Below are 16172 nucleotides of genomic sequence, written 5' to 3' on the forward strand. Positions count from 1 at the left end.
CGCTTGTTATTGTTAGAATAAGAAGTCTAAGACTTTAGTCCGATAAAATTTCACTGACTCCCTTACAGTCCTCGCAAACTAACGTTTCAGCATCCATATAAAATTTTGGAACATAACTTCTACAGCAGACACAGGGCTCGAACTGAAAGTTGCAGAAATTTTTGTCAAGATCTTCTCTGCATATGGGGCATGTTGGCTCACGACCATCAAGAAATTGTCTCAAAAACCTTTCTACCCACTCTTTCATTTATAGTTTGCATGCCCCACATGAGCCCAATAATCGTTCATGTGCAGCACAACATATTCCTCTGGAACTTTTTCGAGACAGAAAGGTCTTCACTTGGTTGCATTACGAAGCACAATTTTCTTCAACAAAACCTGAAAAATTCAAAAGGCTTGCTCAGTTGCTGTGAAAAGCGCAAAATATCTATAGAACATGTGGTACTCATTAGATCAGAAAACATTCAGGAGGCGAGAAGGTTGAAATCAGAAACAAAAACAGGAAAACTAAATTTAAGCTTGCTGCATGAACATATTCAATCAAGGGGGAAAACCAGCTTCATGAAGGAAAATCCTGCAATCACTAGTAAAAGGTTACAATTTTAAATTACCGATTCCGTAATCAACTGTTTACTGACTGAAGCTATCAACAAACCAGGCACAAAAGGAAACTGAAAACAAAAGCAAATTGAAACTTAGCACTTATTTACACAGAGTGCAACAGTTCAATGATTTACAAGTGGTTTTGCGAGAAATGAATGTTAAAATGGTAACTAGTCGTGTTCAAAGATATTCACTAATGGTACAACAAAGAGTCTTTCATTAATAAACATGGGCAGAAGTTTTTCGGAGATCGCGTCTTGGTTGATAGTTAAAACATTTAGTGATTTTTTGACTTCATAGAAACGGCAAACATCTGAGTTAGATTCAATTGATTTGTATTCCTTTACTAGATTGAACAAGTACAAAGAAGCAAAATCTTGCTTGTCGAGTGAAAAAAAAGTCGAACTTGACCAAATTGTTTATTCCCACGGGAGATGAAGGAGACAAAAGAGTTCTTGGAGGGAAAGGAAGATTCAGAGTCGAGAGAAAAATTTTCAAATTTTTGGCTAGAGTAGAATTGCGCGGACAGATTCTGAAGGTCAGGTGGGATTTCTTGAACCGCATGCCGCTTGAACTTTTTTGTCGCGAAATTGTAGACAGAGGTCTAGAAGTGTGTCTTTTCGAGGGCTTTCTCGATGCGATTCTTTATTCCTAAAGTATCGCTCAACTAACACTTTGAGATGGTTAACTGTTCCTGTAAATTTGCATAGCAGCAGGTAATTGGCCGACTCAAACATGATAGCCGACGTGCACCATAGGGGGCCAAAGCACTTGACCTGCCACGCTAAAGGATTTAGCAAATGTAAATTTGCAGAGTTCACTTTGTCTGTATATGATTCAGCTGTCAACAGGTGGAAACGTTCAATGAGTTGATCAGCCAGAGAACAATTTTCCGTGGAAAATAAGAGCAACCGGATGGTATAACTCAGTAGAAGGAATCTATCATATAAGTCCTTGTCTATAACTCCATGAAAAGCTACTGGTCCAACGTACAAAAGCCATACTTTTAGCTCGTTAGCCTTAAAATACTCTAGATCTTCCAAATTTCGCAGCGCTTTTTTAAAATCAGAAGTCAACTGAACTCAAGCAATTACTTCGCGAATTTGGATGAGCACTGATTTGCTTGTCTTGTCCCTGATTAGAAACAGAATTGAACGAGTTACACCTAGGAGAACTTGGTGCATATAATCGATAGGGGCCGTCAATGGTAAATTTTCTATCAGATCTGATAAGACACAAGTCCCTTTGATGCCTCTGAAAGTCTGAAGTCCCTGTTTTTGCTTTAATTTCAAATATGATTGTTGTTGCTCAGCTGTCCACATTTTATTTCTTTGATTCGGGTAGTACAAACCTTTTTTGCCGTCTCCTATAGGTTTTACATTCGATAAGACATAGAGTGCAGCCAAAATATGCATTGAACTGCTGCATATTTAGTATAGACGTTTTTGCCGGTAGATCAGCTACCAGTATTTTAACTTCAAATATTACATTCCAGGAAATGCCATTGTACTCAATTGACACGTCTTTACTAAGTCTGTCTTTTATTTCGCTGAAAAAGATTTCCCAATCAGGTTTGCCTTGCCTGAGCCATAACTTAGCCAGCACAATGTTTACGAACTTGCAGCGCAAAATTGGTGGCAAATTCAGCACACTGAGCCACAGTGGCCATAACGAACGTTTTTTTGAATTTACATTTCTTACACCGTCAGAATTCATTGTCAACGAAATCGTCATAATATTGTTTGATCCAAAAGTTTGGGGAACATTTACATCTTTAAGAGGACTACGAGATGAGGAGTACTCAGAAATTGCGGGGAAATTAGTTTTAAGTACAACCAATAAGTCGTGGACAAAATCCAAAGAGATACACTCACCTTCTCCACATGAAGTTGATGTCTTTAAAATAGAGACTACGTTCCTACTTGCATCTCTCTTTAAAGATTTAAACGACGGAATCTTGTTTTCCGGAAACGCAGTTTTCATTAGTTTTATCTAGTCTGCGGCCTCTGCATCGGAAGTACCATGACGAGCAATAATTTCGTTCACACATATTGTAAAATTATGTCGAGAAATTTTGCAGATTGCATCAACATGTGATTCAGAATTGTCTGAAGACTCTGAAGAGTCATTTGCACAATCAGTGGTGCTGACGGAAAAACTTGGAAACGAATGATTGTTCTCATGGTTAGGCGATGAAACTAAATTTGTAGTCTGCAAAAAATCTTTTGTTGACAAAGATGTTTCTTCCGAGGAACCGCTGACATCAGAGTCATTATCGCCAGAGCTACTACTCGAATCAAAGCAACGCATTTCATTTTTTTGCTTTGGATACTTTTTCCTGCGCTTTATCCGAAGAATGGATTGACGTCGTCGTCGATAGCTCGCTGAACATAAATCAAGTCTTCGCCTGAATTCAGAGATTAAATCTTCCGAGTTCAATTTCTCTTGATGCATGTCAATGTGCACACACCGGCAATCTTGATTCCCTTCACCGAAAAAATTAATCCCATAGCTTACAGTGACTTCATTTAGGGCATATCGGCAATTCGGTTGACAGGAATGGTTCGCAAAACGAGTTGGGCCCAGCATGACCCGATGGAAGCTACAAGCGTCAGTTTTCCTGAAGATCGAGATGTCTTTGAAACTCGCCAAGGAATCTTGTGGAATCTTTTCCACAAACCCAATAACTGAAGGCAGCATCTTTACTGGGTGAGACTTTCGCGGTCTTAATTGATTCTCACCTACATAAAACAGACCGTAGCCACCATAGGCGTCTTCTTTGAACACGAAATTATTTTCTAGAGCAGCATTATACGAGTCTCTTAATAGAGCATCGAACTCCTGAAGCCCCGAGTCAGTAGTCAAAGCTTCCATATATTCAGCGGGCGAAAGCATTTCAACCTAAGTTTCAACGTTGCAGCCATCATTTTCAATGAGTTCTTTTGTAATTTTCGCAACAGCCTGTGCAAGACTTAAGCATCTCAACATTTCTAAAAACAATTTAGGTTTTATCTAACAAAGAAACTGACTCAACCACAAAATGTTGTTTCTCACTACAGAAACGCGTACCGCCACGAAGCAAGATGTCAAAGACAAAAAATTTTTATATCAAGAATTAATAAAAAAAAACTTCACCCCGATTTAAACACAAAAACGGGCCAATTTTCACAACTAAGTAATCAAAAAACTTGCCTAACAGAATTAGCTAGTTAAAAAGAAATTTGAGCGCAAGATTGAATTATCACAGAACCTTGTTCTAGAAAAAGCTCACGGATGAAACGCACCAAAGAACTGATCAAAAGAGGTAACAATGAAACAATTCCAAAGCATAGATTTTGGGTCATTATTACAGCCTCAATAATAAAAATACGATTGAGGAACTATCAATTATTGGATTTTCCTTGCAGAATCTTGAGCTTGATGCCGAGACCCATTTGATTTGCCGCATGACGAGCATCGTTATAGGCAGCTTCTGGAAACTTTAGATAATTTCTCCTAACTACCAGTTCAAACTTCGCTCGTTCTTCTTCATCTACGGGCAACCGAACATCTTTTCGACGCCTCTGGGCACCAATGATGCAATTCTGCAGTTTGCACTCCTCTCCCTTTCCATACATCGCTTATGCAAGATGCCGCCCAAATTTGGCCGCGCTTGCCCCTGCCGGAACTAGCATCAAATTAATTCCTTCATGAATTACAGGCTCATAGGCGGTTGTATTATCAGCAGCTGGCAGCTCCCCCGTTTTATGGTAAGTTACTAGAGCAAAAAAGTCTTCATTGTTGGCTCTATCTTCTTGTCGCAACCTCTTTAGGCACGATTTATGCTTATTTACCATTCGCGATAATTTTTGTTTGAAGGCAGCAATTTGGTCAGCATTTCCAGAGCGCTGCGAACGATCAAGCAAGTTTGGATTTGAAGGTACAAGCGTGGTTTCAGCTTCATCGCTGCTCATTTCCAAGTCAAAATCAGAATCACTGCCACTATCCAAAGGCCAATTGTCTCGCTTCTCTACCGATTTCCTTTTAGCAACAGGTTGCTCATCTTCCGATGATGAATTTTCAAGAAAGGACATTTCTAACATGAAACAGACAAACATTTTTCAGTAGGCAGACAATTATTCTAATAGGATTGAGCTCAGAAAAAAAAAGAATTAGCTGAAAACTCGAACGCGGTTAAGAGTAAGCAAAAGTCGAGCTTGCTCAAGTTTCAATTCAACAAAAGAAATAAACAGATAACGCTCATGAGGAAGGTCTTAACAAATATCAAAACAAAAATAACACCAAATTGCTCCAATTCTAGCTTTTATTTTAAAAAAAGAAGGAAACTAGTTTTGATTCATCGGAATGAAAGCTGGTTTAGAATGGAAAACAAAAGCATTGAGAGACGTTATGTAGTAAGATTATATTACAACAACAGCTGGAAAGAGCAAACAGCTCAACTGCACCTTTCTGAGTAGATAAAATAAAGAACGCGAAGAAAATTGATATATTTGAGCTCCAAAGTGATCTAGGGAAAGTATTTCTGTTTCAACTCAGTGCCAAACTGGTAGGCTCCAGCAATTGCTCGACTCAATGCCTCTTCAGTACAGTTGGTATAGTTTCTCGAAACAAATTGAACAAATATATCTTCGATTTGGCTGTCACAGGCTCCTCGAGTATTCTTTCTCTGAACTTTTACGGCAATACGCTCATGAATAAGTTTACAGTTGATTTCATTACCAAATATTTCAGCTGCAGTTGTTCTTCCAAACACTGACGGTCCTTCATCAGTCCGTTTGAACCGCATTAAGTCCTTGCCGTTGAACATGTGCGGCTCAGTGTCATCACGATTGGCCTTGATTTTCTTTTCAAGGACTCCGGCTTATCGCCATCACCCAGTACTTCTAGCAATCGCTTTCTCAACACTGTGTTTTTTTTTCATGAATTTGCGCATATGGTTTTCTTGCTCGTCGAGCACCTCATTAAATTTGCTTGTATGGATATCCATGAGGACAGCTATCGGGCGGTCTTTATCCGTAATGTCAGTAACAGTTGTTACTTTGCAGGGCGTTGCGTTTTCTTTCGTGACTTTGCGCATATGGTTTTCTTGCTCGTCGAGCACCTCATTAATTTTGCTTGTAACGATATCTATGAGGTCAGCTATCGGGCGGTCTTTATCCGTAATGTCATTAACAGTTGGTGCTTTGCAGGGCGTTGAGCATCGAGATTTGGCAAAATCAATTTGTGGACTTTCATAGTCCTTCACCACCACCATCACATCACTCGAGAAATGGATCCTTCTGTTGGCATTTTTTTACTGGAAACCCGCTTCTTCGCTTTCACGGCAGTTTCTCGTTTTCTTTGTCCCTGAGTAGAAAACCGCATTTAAACTAGATCACCCTTTCCTAACCCATTGAAAACTGTTGTCAACTTTTATAAAACTTCCCTTTCCCTATTAGCTATGCTAGAATCATTACTACTCAATCTATCAAAAAAATTTTTCATTGAAACGAAAAGTTATCACTTACTGGGTAGAAATCTCTGGTATTTGCGCATTGTCTTGGGGACTGTTTTCAGTCTCAATTTGGCGATTACTTGTCTCACTGAAAAAAATGCTATTTTACTAATAGAACGCGTTCTGTGATACATTTCAATTTAAATATTTAAACAGGTTCACTAACGCAATAGAACTAATGTCCGACAGGCTTCCGTTCGCATCTGCAATCTTGTGTGTAACACCTTTCAGAAATTCGTCCACTTCTTGTCGAGATACTATCTTTACTAAAGAAGCCCTGAAAGTCCCGGAGTCGCTTGATTTAAAGTTCATCTTGTGGCCTTTCACCATTGACTACTTGTCGCCAATGGATATTGCCTGCCATGGCCAGTACGAACTGTTGTGTGCGAGCACAAAAGGATAGGGATCATATTTTTTGTAAAAGATCCAACGCAGATTCATCGCTTTTTTCGTATCACTTGGTGAGTCAATGTAGTTTTTATTCGGCATAATGCCTTTGGTTGAGCGTGGTCCGTCGATAATAAGTTTATCGCTTAACTTAAAGAGAGACATTTCTTCTAAAAACCAAAAAAGAATTGCAAATCTCAGACCACTTTGTAAAAACATAAACAACAATTAATCAATGTCTTCTAGATAAAAGTCAGTAGGTATTAATTCGCCACTACTTGACCTTCAAGAAGTCGGCTACTTCAAATTACGCAAATTTGAAACAAGCAGCATACAGGTATTTATACACTCGTTCTGCCATTCTTAGAATACGATAAACAGATTGTATGACAATCAATCAATATTCTACTAGACCGATTCGAAATTTTCACTAATCTTTTAAGATTCTAAAAACAGTCCTCAAAAATTCTCTCAAAGTTTCCCCCAACTAATGGGTGGATTTCGATACAGCAAAAGAACTCTTGCTTCTATGGTGCTCCCCAGCCATCGGGTGAGACTAAAGAAATAGAAGAATCCCCCAACTATTGGGTGGAGCTATAGAAACTTTAATTGTTATAATCCTTAAATTTTCCCCTTACTATCGGGTGGATTTGGATACAGCAAAGAGCTCTCGCTTCTACGGTGCTCCCCAGCTATCGGGTGAGACTAAAGAAATAGAAGAATCCCCCAACTATCGGGTGGAGCTATAGAAACTTTAATTATTATAATCCTTAAATTTTCCCCCAACTATCGGGTGGAATTCGATACAGCAAAAGAACTCTCGGTTCTATGGTGCTCCCCAGCTATCGGGTGAGACCAAAGAAATGGAAGAATCCCCCAACTATCGGGTGGAGCTGTAGAAACTTTTAATTGTTATAATCCTTAAGTGTTCCCCCAACTATCGGGTGGACTTCGATACAGCAAAAGAGCTCTTGGTTTTATAGTGCTCCCCAGCTATCGGTTGAGACTAGAAAAATGGTAGAGTCCCCCAACTATCGGGTGGAACTGTAGAAATTTGAAATTTCAAAACTATAAACTTCAATTTTACAGCTCTAAAACTTGCTTATGGCGGAAAAAAATTTGAAATCTGAATTTTAAATTGAACGCATTGAAAGCAACTTCAATTAAAATTGGGCAAGGTTATTTCAACAAGATCTGGGCGGGCTTCAGGGGCACTACTGCACATGTTTACCAAATCAAATCTAGCATTAACATACCACCAGTCCTTCATATGAACATTATCAGGCAGGAAATCTTCCTCATAAGAAAAAGTTCGAAAGTGCAGTTTTAGTTTATTTTCTGCCAAGCGATTGTTGAGTGCACTAATTATATCGAACGGTTCCTTGCAAGAAGAAATACGGTTGATCACTTGCCATATGATGAGTTTTACATTGTTACCGTTGCAGAAGTTTCTTAACTGTGTAAGTTGCCCGATCACCATTTTCATCTCTTCTTTATATTGTATCGGATCGTTTGGCTTTGCGATTAAGTTGTTACCACCTAGCATAACCATACAGACCTCGTGTTCTTTGATAGCCTCTTTTAGTTCAAGCCAGAAGCATAAATGCGCCCCTCCTCGTGCTTCTATTGTAAAGTTCGATGGGAATTGGAAGACATCTGCAATTCTTTTAAGGTGAGAGGCGCCAATAAGTGGCACATGTGTCATTGCTATCTCAAAAACATTGAAAAAATTAACACGTCTATTTTGCTTAGCCTACCTACTATGCCACCTCGACCCGTGTGGCTGGGACCTTGCTAAGATCTAAAAAGTATAATAAAACAGGTTTAAAAGCAACTGGTATTAAAATCTAGCGCTCAAACACCCAAAAAGCCATAGCCTCAAAGACCATATCCTGACCAATGTTGGCTGCAATGATGGTACCACGTGAAAGTATCTGACGCAAAAAAAAGTGACCAAAGTCACCAAAAAAGAGCAATGCTGCTCATAAAAATAACAGTCTGAAATGTGGGGAATAATAAGACATCTCCGATTAGAATATTGAATAATGCTAGCCTTATACATTTTTTGCGTAGGTTTTGCAGAGTTATGAGCGGTGGATTTCAATCACAAGGGGTTCGATCAAAATTTGTATCTTTTCCGTTTGCCCCCCACCCCCCGGTACGCTATGCTCCCCCTATTTACAGAGCACATGTCATTACATGGTAAATCATTATGTAAAATTATGGCACGTGCGTCTCGGAGGTGCACATAATATGAACCCACTAAACTAGTTACACTAGTTGATGACAAATATGAACCCACTAATGGTTCAAATTAAGCTTTATTTGCGAGCTGCAGTATAATTACCACATTATGGCCATGCCTCGTGAGCCATGGCCATGTCTTAGCGGCACATGGGACTTGATATGAATCTATCACAACCGAACAAAATATCACAACACAACATGTTATATGCTGTATAATAAATGAGCGCTCAAATCTGATCGGCCAATACGCAACTGGAATAATTTAATTTTCGATCTATTGACCCAATTTTGGCTTTCGATATGTTGTCTTTCCCATTATAGCCCCCCCTATAGTAAGGCCTTAGTAAGTTTTCCAAGTCTGGTCAAACTGGGTAGTTAATGATCAGACATCGCCCGTCAATGACATCTATATTCTGCCCCAAGCTTTGTGGGCATCTAACTTTTACGCCCCCTTCCCCTAGCGCCCTTGCTATCATGCCTTATAACATCACAAATGTTGATAAATCACACTGGGACACAACAAAAAACCAAGAAAATAACTGAAATTCAGCCATGATCAGATTGAAGGGGGGTGGGGTCTTTCCCATTATAGCCCCCACTTGAAAATATAGCCCCCCATTATGGTATAATTACCATTATTGGGGGGCTATAGGTTACATGCCCACTAAGCTGGGGGTCTATAATGGGAAAGACCCATTATTTGTTGAAAAACTTATGTTCCAGGATGCCAGTTTGCCTATTTTTCTCTGTAAAATTTTTATAGATAACGTATAAACCCATTTATAGAAATATGTACATTCTAGGGTTTTGTGAGTGTGTTGGACGCACAGGCAGTGCTGTTAGTCTGGGATCAACTTATGATGCAGATGTGGGTATCACAGGTGGCAGAGCGTGTGTCTCTCGCCCTTCTCTTCCTTCTCAAGACACCATCCGAAGTGCTTACGTCAAAAGGGGGCTGGGGGAGGCTGGGGGGGCTGACGTGGATTTGTAGCTAAATGGGAAAGGGGTGTTGAAACAATAATAGACCCCATTCAGTACGAACGTTATAATAATTCTGTATCCAGCCCGTTTCAAACTCTCTGACATGCTCATTACACATTTGTTGTTAGCGAAAGACCTTCAGTTCAGGCAGTCGGGACGCGGTGGAGCTGGTCCGGGCCTGCATCCTTGAGAATGTCATCTGAACGAGGCAAGGGCAAAACGAAAATTTCACAACCGCACTAACTGAAGCGCCTCATTAAACAACGCGAAATGAAAACAGATTACTCGAGCTCCACCAGCGAATTACAAGTCAAGTGATAATACAAACTAAACTAAAAATTAATAATTGCACCCGCAGTGTTCGCACCCCCTGTCTCAGCCCCCCCCCCCCACCTCACTGAACAAAAAGCTTTATATCTTGGCAACCACTGAACGAAAACTAAAAATTTTTGGTGTTTTGGAATCAGGACAAACAGGGCTTTCATATGAACAAAGAAAAAAGGTTATATATCACAGGACAAAAAATCGATTTTTGGCTAGAGGGCTGATTTTTGCCAAAACGCTTTTTTTTTCCAAAAAATTGCCAATTTTACCATTCAAATAGCTTATAGTAAAAAAAAGCATTGGTATTATAGTCAACTATATTTAAAATGCAAAAGAATGAGCCCTCATACAAGCTTTAACTCGTTCAAACGAAAAAGTTATTAACTTTTGAAACTTTGAAAATTTTCAATTTTTCAAAAATTCGACCCCTGTTAGGGTAGGTGCAGAACCTTTTTTCACAATGAAAAATGGAGAAAAAACAAAAGTTCTATATAGCAAAATGAGACCCATTAAATAAGTTTGATTTTGATACCAAGAACGTTATAAAAAGCTTTTGCAATAGAAAACTATTACCCCAGAAACCAACAATTTGGCCTAATTTTTGTGTTTTTTCATGATAAATTGCCTTTTCAAAGTTGTTTAGATTTCTCAAAAGCAAAACTGTTTTATGTTGTTCGATTGCAGTGCTAATGGGCTTTGTAAGGATAATAAAGTTTCCATAAATCTCTTATTTTTCATTGAGTTACAACACTTGTTTTGGAAAGCAGTTACGAAAAATAAAAAGGTTTTTCCAAGTTCAAAGTCAAAATAAAAGACGTTTAACAAATAAAATCAATGTCTCATTATTGGAAACGTATTTCGTGATTACGAGAAGTGTGGGAAACTTTTTTGAGACCTTGTTGCTTTTGGGGTAACGGAAAAACAGTAACTATTTGTGACAAAAAATTTAAAAAAAATTGCGTAAACGACGTTTTCAAAGGAGTTGCCTGATATCACACTCTTGAAAACCTAAGCAAGAGATATCTGTAAGTTAGGACCTAACTGCAAGCTCTCAGACCTGGTTGCATACCATGCAGCGAGCAAACATAATACAATTAATCTCAAAACTTTTCGATTTTTTGTTTTTCTCTTCTTTTTTACTTATAAAAAGCAGTTGCAGAGGCCTTTTTATTGAAAATGTGGGGAAAGTACCGGAATAATAAATAACAATATAAGACCCACTAAACAGGCTTTATTTTGATATTAAGAACGTTAGAAAACACAACTGCAATAGAAAAAGTTTAGCCCAGAAACCAGCAATTTGTCTTAATTTTTGTGTTTTTTCATGATAAATTGCCTTTTCAAAATTGTTTTGAGTTTTCAAAAGCAACACTTTTTTATGTTGTTCGATTGCAGTGCTAATGGGCTTTGTAAGGATATTAAATTTTCCAAAAAGCTCTCATTTTTCATTGAGTTACAACACTTGTTTTGGAAAACAGTTACGAAAAACAAAAAGGTTTTTCCAAGTTCAAAGTCAAAATAAAAGACGTTTAACGAATAAAATCAATGTCTCTCTATTGGAAACGTATTTCTCGCTTACGAGAAGTATGGGAAACCTTTTTGAGACCTTGTTGCTTTTGGGGTAACGGAAAAACAGTAACTATTTGTGACAAAAAATTTTAAAAAAAATGCGTAAACGACGTTTTCAAAGGAGTTGCCTGATATCACCCTCTTGGAAATCTAAGCAAGAGATATCTGTAAGTTAAGACCTAACTGCAAGCTCTCAGACCTGGTTGCATGCCATGCATTGAGCAAACATAATACAATTAATCTCAAAACTTTTCGATTTTTTGTTTTTCTCTTCTTTTTTACTTATATAAAGCAGTTGCAGAGGCCTTTTTTTTGAAAATGTGGGGAAAGTACCAAAATAATAAAAAGCAATATAAAACCCACTAAACAAGCTTTATTTTGATATTAAGAACGTTATAAAACACAACTGCAATATAAAAAGTTTTGCCCAGAAACCAGCAATTTGTCTTAATTTTTGTGTTTTTTCATGATAAATTGCCTTTTCAATGTTATTTAGAGTTTTCAAAAGCAAAAATTTTTTATGTTGCTTGAGTGCAGTACTTATAAGTTTTTTAAGGAAATTAATTTTTTCATAAATCTCATTTTTCATTGAGTTACAACACTTTTTTTGGAAAGCAATTACGAAAAACAAAAATGTTTTTCCAAGTTCAAAGTCAAAATAAAAGTCTTTTAACAAATAAAATCAATGTCTCATTATTGTAAACGTGTTTCGTGCTTACGGGAAGTGTGGGAAACCTTTTTGAGACATTGTTGCTTTTGGGATAACGGAAAAACAGTAACTATTTGTGACAAAAAGTTTTAAAAAAATTTGCGTAAACGACATTTTCAAAGGAGTTGCCTGATATCACCCTCTTGGAAATCTAAGCTAGAGATATCTGTAAATTTAGACCTAACTGCAAGCTCTCAGACCTGGTTGCATACCATGCAGCGAGCAAACATAATACAACTAATCTCAAAACTTTTCGATTTTTTGTTTTTCTCTTCTTTTTTACTTATATAAAGCAGTTGCAGAGGCCTTTTTTTTCGAAAATGTGGGGAAAGTACCAAAATAATAAAAAGCAATATAAAACCCACTAAACAAGCTTTATTTTGATATTAAGAACGTTATAAAACACAACTGCAATATAAAAAGTTTTGCCCAGAAACCAGCAATTTGTCTTAATTTTTGTGTTTGAAGTCACATTGAATGATTTAAACAGCGTTTTTTCTCCTTTTGCATACTTCACATATGACTAGTTTAGTCGGCTCTGGAAAAAAGTTAAAAAGTTACGCATTACATTCAAATTGGCTGTTAACAAGCAATTAAATTTATTTTTGCTCTATGAAGTTTTATGACTACGACTTTTCCATAAAGTAATGCAAAAATGTCACCTGGGGCTCAGATTTGAGTTGACTGTAAAGAAATTGCAGTTTTCGAAACATCTGGAAATTGCGATTTCTAAATCTTAGGATTCAAAAAAAATTATGAAGTTCTATGACTACAACTTTTCCATAAATATGGTATCACTGAAAAATAATTTTTTTGAATTTTTTTCTATTTAATTTTTTGAAACACACTAATTGTGCATTGTTTTAGCCCTCTTCATGATTTCTTTAAAAGTTTGTTATTTTACAACTTTCATACAATGAGAGTTCTATGGTTACAACTTTTCATAGAAGCCATAATATGAAGTTGTAATTTTATAACTTTTTGAATTATGGGGTCAACCCGGGTTCGATCAACCAAATTTTCAGTGTGAAACTGGTTTTCCCTATTTTGCCATAAAGTTGCCGCCATAGTAGTTGATGCGGGCAAAGTTACAAAGCAAAGCCTTCATTTCCGGTTGCAAGAATGTAATTCCTGATTTCTGCAAAAATCTTACTTAAAAGATCGTCAATTTGATGATCACAGTTAAATGATATAGATGTTCCCTGTAGTGATATCACAAATATAAACAAGCTGCTGTCAGTTAGTATATAGAAACCTATTCTGTTTAGTTAGTGCAGTGAAAATTGTACCTTCAGCAGTTCTTTTTATTTATGATCAGTATTCTGGATCTATTCTGTCTTCCCCTGCAGTTTATGATCCCATTTGCAAATATTATTTATTGCTTGAACACACACGCTACAGTGTAAAAACAACATGTGTGCTAGGGGCGCAAAAGTTAATGTCTACTGAACTACTAAGGAACAAAGGAACTCTTTGTTGGGTGCGTGGGGGTGGGGGAGGGGGGGGGGAGGAACAAAGAAAAAGTAGATCCATGATTCTTATATTCTTCGTAAATACTCATTCAATATCTGCCCCTGTGTGTTTTTTTCCTGAAATTATGTCTGTCAAATTTGGACCAAATATTAGTAGTTTAATTTACATTGAAATCTTTTTTAAGCCACATTCTATGATCCAATTGAGCGCCACAGATACTCGGATGGCTGTATTACTACATAGTTGAAAAGTCAATTCAAACATATCACCAAAATTTACATCTAAGATATCTATCGCACATGCGAATTAATAAGCAACCAACTTATAACCATATTATAACCAGTGTGGTCTAGTTTGCATGTTGCTCACTGCCGTTTGCAAGAATGATAGTCTCTTGCCATTATTGATCACTGCTGGAGGGTAGCCGGATCTCTTCTGGAATCGATAAATCCTCGATCGTCTGTCCATGGGGGGATAAAATGCTGTCGCCTCTACCGTCGGCAAAGTAGTCACAAGTAAAGTGATGGAAATAACAAGTACGGCTGCTGCAACTTTGTAATTCATGGTAAAAATCACCTATAAGGATTGATGGAAAAATAAAATAAAAAAGATGTTTTACAATACAACAGTTTTACACTGAAATAAACAGTCAATATGGCGCGTTTTTTGAGAACGCAACGAGCGCCTTTGGATATCCGGTTGTTGTCAAATGAGGAATAATTTCCAATTATGACGTCACAAATCAGGGAAAGTTCGAAGGGGAAATATGATTAAATTCGTATCAGAAAACGATAAATTTCAAATACATAAGACTGTTGAGATCAGTTGTGACAGTGGACCAATTTAGAGCACACTTTTTCCACGTTTCCGCTGATAACAATGATGGAAAATCCTCTTTTTTTTATTTCATCAACTTGCAACAATTTAAATTCGCAAATTGGCGGATTTTTGCTTGGGTTGTGTAAATTGTAACAGCGCATGAATTAACAAGGGTAAAGACGTCGTAAAAATGTTGGGCAAAATTGTATTTGGGGGAAAAGAAGCCGGGAATAAAGGAGTAAGTCTTTAATTGGCCTTATTACGTATGGCGTGGAAAATCGACACGCTATCTGATCAAACGTGAAAGTCTCCTAAGAGAGAAGGAAAGCTGCGGGTTAAACTGACCCAAAACGCAACAAAAGTCCCTTTAAAATTGTCTCACCGAAACAACCTCTTAGCCAACTGCTCGCCTGGCCGAAAATAGACAAAGTCAATTATGATTTTAAAAATATTACATATTATTCGGTTGGATGATAATTTGCAGTAACGCTTTAAGGGAAAAAATAGCTCGATCTAATTTTTTTAGTTTTAGTCGAAATGTATTAAATGTTAACAAACGTTATTTAGAATCTAAAGGTTGGTTTATTTGTTCACAGTTTTTCAAACGGCGTATTGTTGAACCAATTAATGCCTAAATACGAAGGTAGTTTTGTGTCGTCGTAAATAACCTTGAAAAACGATGACGTCAACGTATGAACCCTATATATGATTGTCTGTTTTTTTTGTATTTATCTAAAACCCGTTAGTTTGAGTGCGAAAAATTGCACTGTTTGCGTTTGAAATGAGTCAATCGGCTAGGCGAGTGTTAAGTTGAGGAGTGTTTCGCCCTACAGGGTTCAACAATTTCAGGCGGAGTTAAACACGGAGAGAGAGAGAAACATAAGTTGATATACAAGTATAGGGGAAAGAGAGAGAGAGAGAGAGAGAGAGAGAGAGAGAGAGAGAGAGACAGTCAAATGGACCATGGCAGGATTACAACTATTGGTGGGAGCATTAGTGTTAGTGGTGGTAGAGGTGGGGGGTAGTAGTAAGAGTAGTTAGGGGTAGGGAGGCGGCTTAGGTTGTGTGAATAGGACTACTAGTAGAGGGGAGAGATAGGGCAACAGGCAGATAGTTAGGGAGATATTTTGGGGCTAAAATGGGCAAGAAACAAAGGGGCAAAAAGGAACAAAATGGAAGAAGAAGAGCAGTGAAGGAAGGAAGCAATACAATAATACAAGCTCAAATTTAGTGCTGCCACGGGAAAACGCATGACAGATAGATAGATAAATAGTAGTTGTAGTCATATCTAGATACATAATCAGTAGTCAGGCTGCTAGCAAGAAATGTCACGTGTTTTTCCTGCTTAAGGAACGGCTAACATGCAAAGGGTGGGGAGATTTCTGTAGAAAAGTTTTGGGTAAATCTCTGTGGAGCACCTCACCGAGTTTGAAATCTGGCTGTACTTTGATTGCATGGGGTGGTACAGTGGAAGCGTAGAGTGGTGTGTTGTGGGGGGGAGGGGGGGGGGGAGGGGGAGGGGGGTTGTGATTGTCGATAGTGTGGTTCTGTTCTTGTACATATGGT

The 16172-nt window shown here is 37.8% G+C and overlaps 1 protein-coding gene and 1 long non-coding RNA gene across 3 annotated transcripts in view; one reads left to right on the forward strand and one right to left on the reverse strand.

The window, feature by feature from the left end:
* LOC142345860 (electron transfer flavoprotein-ubiquinone oxidoreductase, mitochondrial-like) overlaps positions 1–16172 on the forward strand; it is a 326221-nt gene that overhangs the window by 158068 nt on the left and 151981 nt on the right. The window lies entirely within an intron of this gene.
* On the reverse strand, positions 14024–15514 carry LOC142345465 (uncharacterized). 2 transcript variants are annotated; one of them, XR_012759329.1, is made up of 2 exons: positions 15438–15514; positions 14024–14983 (listed from the first exon to the last, which is right to left on the reverse strand). It is a non-coding gene; the product is annotated as an uncharacterized LOC142345465 (long non-coding RNA). The 2 variants fall into 2 exon arrangements; XR_012759328.1 differs by having other exon boundaries at positions 14024–14997; positions 15438–15502.

This window comes from Convolutriloba macropyga, chromosome 9, assembly GCF_964194025.1.
Source record: "Convolutriloba macropyga chromosome 9, txConMacr16.3, whole genome shotgun sequence".
Lineage (NCBI taxonomy): Eukaryota > Metazoa > Xenacoelomorpha > Acoela > Convolutidae > Convolutriloba > Convolutriloba macropyga.